The sequence below is a fragment of the Scardinius erythrophthalmus genome (genome assembly GCF_964197995.2).
Source record: "Scardinius erythrophthalmus genome assembly, chromosome: 1".
In the NCBI taxonomy this organism is placed as follows: Eukaryota; Metazoa; Chordata; class Actinopteri; order Cypriniformes; family Leuciscidae; genus Scardinius; species Scardinius erythrophthalmus.
This window is the reverse complement of record NC_138221.1, coordinates 13,646,691-13,650,947: the sequence shown is the minus strand read 5'-3', so window position 1 is coordinate 13,650,947 and position 4,257 is coordinate 13,646,691. Positions and strand designations below refer to the sequence as shown.

The window sequence follows — 4,257 nt, the reverse complement described above, 5'->3', positions numbered from 1 at the left end:
GTAAGGGATGGGTCAACAGTGGTAATTACAGAAATTAATTACAAATGTAATTACATAGGCCTATAGTTCTTTTTTTAAAGATAAGTATGTAAAAACATGCAAGTACACAATAAGTACATTGTACAAAATGATTAATTTAAATCTAGGTACATAGTAGTTAAGACCACGTAAAGTGGGACCCGCTTAAAGTTAACGTTTTGCCACAGACAGTTCTAAATGCTCAACATAATTCATCATTCTAGGCGTTTTCTCTGATAATATAAAATATTCAATATACAATGTACATCGACAAGGTTTTTAGCTACAAAGTCAAATTTTACCTCAAGGTGTTATCACATAAATGGCCGATTTACTGTACAGTAGCCTGTTTATTACACATCATAATTAAGTAACGTTATTCCAAAGTGCCGCGATGTGATTATCCTTTTACTAGCTACCACACCTGTTGACAAAAAAAACAAAACAAAAAAAAACTGCATATGTTGGTTAGGTAGGTTTTGAAACCTGGTTTACGCTGGTAATGTGCTGGTCATAAGATGGTTTAGGATGCTCATGTGCTGGTCCTTAGCTGTTTTAAACTGGCCATGTGCTGGTCCTTAGCTGTTTTAAACTGGCCATGTGCTGGTCCTAAGATGGCCCTAAGCAACTAGCTCCTGCTCAGGACCAGCACATTACCAGTTTAAATCATACTTCCAAATCTACCTAGCCAGCATATGCTGTTTTTAAAAGGGACATCCATGCCTTTACCTGTTCAAAATACTACAGCTTAATAATACAAATAGTTTTAGATGTATAGTTAAAATGTATGTATAACTTAAATATTATTGAAATGTAAAATAACTGTAATGTAATTGTTTCAATTAATATATTAATATTATTATCTTTCAGGAACTGTTCTTGAACCATTTATAACAACGGCTTTATACCCGTCTGTCACTTTGGCTGGAACGTGTTCCTCTTGACCTTGACTTCTTGGAATTTACATGTTCTCAGGAGCTGGTCATTTTTAGTGCCATCTCAAATCAGGTACCCATTCCACATGAACTGTATGATGCACTTTATCAGGTACACCAGATGGTTGCAAACAGCACTAACATGGATGCACACGTCATGGTTTCCCAGGAGAAAGGAAACAATGGTCGTCCACGGATTGTAATTTCTAAGGACTCTGTATCCAAACTAATTACTTTAGGATTACCTGTGGCATGTATTGCAAGGTTGCTAGGGGTGTCCAAGTTCACAATTCATAGACGCATGGTGGAATGGGGATTGTCTGTGAAGGCAACCTACAGCAACATAACAGATGCAGAGCTAGATTCACTCGTGGCAACAATCCACACAAGCAATCCGAATGCGGGTTACAGAATGATGATGGGTCTGCTGAGAGCACAAGGTCATCGGGTACAATGGGACAGAGTTCGCTCTTCGATGCATCGAGTTGACACTGCAAGCATTGTGTTCAGGATGTCACAGTTAGGATGTGTGGTTAGGAGGACATACTCTGTCCCCAGCCCAAAGTCCCTGATGCACATTGACACAAACCACAAGCTGACACGGTAAGTTAAACATAAAAATTGTATTTATTATATACTGTTTGTGCAATTCAGTATTTGTGACAGAAATTTACTTTTTCAAGGTATAACATCGTGATATTTGGAGGTATTGATGGCTTCTCCAGGAAGGTAAAGATAAAGAGACTGCTTAATTGAACTAGAAGAGTGATGAATTAGTGAATGGTGGTTATTTTGATTCATAAACTTCTTAAAACACATACCAACAAAAGAATCATTGAAATAACTTGCCTTTTACGCAACAATTTTTTGTACTTGTCATAATACTTTCTAACAATGTAAATGAAAATGGAAAACAGGTATGATGTTTTTTAAAAACATGTTTATTAATGTAGATAATGTATCTTGGTGTGTCAAACAACAATCTGGCTTCTACAACACTGTCTTTCTTCCGTGAGGCAGTTCAGAAGTTTGGATTTCCACTGAGGTAAAACTTGACTTTTTTGTATGAAATAAGTGGAATATAGGTTTAAAGTACTGAGCTGATGTAAACATAAATACATATAACCATGGAAGGTTATGTAAACATTGTATGCTGACACATTATTTGTAATCAACATTTTTTGCCAGGGTTCGGGGCGATCATGGAGGGGAGAACGTAGATGTGGCCTGCCTTATGTTCTCTGTCCGGGGAACAGGGAGAGGTAGCTTCATTGCGGGTAAAAGTGTTCATAATCAAAGGTAAATTTTAATATTATATGATATATTTAACTCTTGTGCACTGTTCATTTAGAGTGTATACTATGACTTTTTAGGGTCAATAGAAATACACACAGTGATCAGTTTTTGCAATTATGCCACATTGTTATTTGTTAATTATTATTTGAAAATAGTATTCATTAAAACTTTAAAGCTCCAGTATGCGACTTTGGTATTTGACCACAAGAGGGTGCAGTTTCAACAATAACAAAGGCGAAGCTTGATGACGCTATGAAGGAGGTGACGATGGGAGATGTATCTAGCGATATATCTACATGGAATTAATGAATCATGATCACGGATGAGGTAATTTATTCGTTTTTGTATTACCTGTATGTCTGATCGTATTATTTTATTTCATCATAATTAATGAACTGCAAGGAACGTGAAATGTTATGCTATATTATCCCGTTACAACATACAGCTATTTGTCAAATGATTTGTTTGGTTAATGTTGTCCAGTTTTACGTTTTTATGGTTAATGCCGTGTTGTGTAACGTGTTCAAACCAATATCTAAAAGTAAATTTGAACGAACATTTGCAAGTAATGACTAAATATATTTTTTTAACATAATATCCGATTGTATTTAATTGTACTGCCATAAGCTCGGTCACTCACCACACGTGATAAAAAGCCTTACCAAAGTACAAAGAGCAATATAACTTTGTTTATAAGTGCTATTATTGACAGTTGCATGTCTTACCTGTCTATCAATACACTCGCGAGACCAGAGTCTCGGTCAAGTCCAAGATTGACGCGCAGCTCTCTCCATCTCGAAAACGCCTGGCCGATATTTATCCAGGTTTTATTCCTCCGTTTGTCACACAGTCTGAGTGTATCCGAATATGGACGCTTTCGTTTTGTTGGCACTTCCATACTCGCCAAAGAGTTCGTGATCCATAACAGCTATAACCATACAGTCTATGGCTATAACGCTTTAACCACCACTTCCGCATTTGACCATGCGATATTCCGGTGTGGTGGGTCATATTTTTTATTTTATTCTTTTTTTATTCTTTGTCAGACGTCTTTATTGTTTATTGTGATAAGAAAAAAAAACTCAATAAAGTTGTTGTAAAAAAAAAAAAAAAAAAAAAAAATCCGGTGTGGTGGAATATCCTATCACATGGTCCACACCGGAAAAAAGGGATATTGCGTCACTGAGGCGCGACATTTCTTTTCCGGGACGGCCAGTTATTTAAAATCGGAATTTCTCTGAAATAAAAAAAATCTTTGGAGACTTTTGAGATATTGTAAGTACACAACTGGAGGAAATATATCACACTGTGCAAGTTATTTCTGGAAATTTTATTACAAAATTCCTACATATTGGAGCTTTAAGTTGCAGTCTTCCTCTCATAAAGATTATAAGAGAATTTACCTGGGCTTCTGTTATAGAGTTGACCATGTTGAAACATTTTTTCCCCTCACTCCTTTAAAACAGAATTGAGCGATTGTGGCGGGATGTGTTCACTGCGGTAACCTCCCACTTTTACCACGTTCTGCACCAACTGGAAGAGAATGGGCATCTTGATCTGTCCAGTAGTCTTCACATCTTCTGCTGTCACTATGCCTTCATCCCACGGCTCCAAGCCCATCTCAATATATTTAGAGATGGATGAGACAACCACCCTCTTTCATCAGAGGGCAACCTCTCTCCTAATCAGCTGTGGCAACTGGGGCAGCAGTACCACTCTGAAGAGTGTGATGAGGTAGGCATGTGGTCTATTTATTTTTATCTATTTTTTTTTTTTTATGCTAATTTATAATTTCTTAGATTCTACAGATTCCACAAATAGACTGGGAAAGCAGCGGTCTTATCCCCAGTGACACAAGTTCTGCCATCCAGGTTCCTGAAATTGAATGTCCACTGAGTTCAGAGGAACTTAATGAACTAAAGGCTGCTGTGGACCCAGTACAGCCATCAGAAAATTTCGGGGCAGATGTTTACATTGCTACACTGCAGTACATGCATAGCATTGGCTA

The 4,257-nt window shown here is 37.2% G+C and overlaps 1 long non-coding RNA gene across 1 annotated transcript; it reads left to right on the top strand.

Annotated features, from left to right (window-relative positions):
• Positions 1-1,635: 1,635 nt before the first annotated feature.
• Positions 1,636-2,252, top strand: LOC308701319. The gene is made up of 3 exons (XR_014031418.1): positions 1,636-1,682; positions 1,907-1,998; positions 2,142-2,252. It is a non-coding gene; the product is annotated as an uncharacterized lncRNA (long non-coding RNA).
• The last annotated feature ends 2,005 nt before the right edge of the window (positions 2,253-4,257 follow it).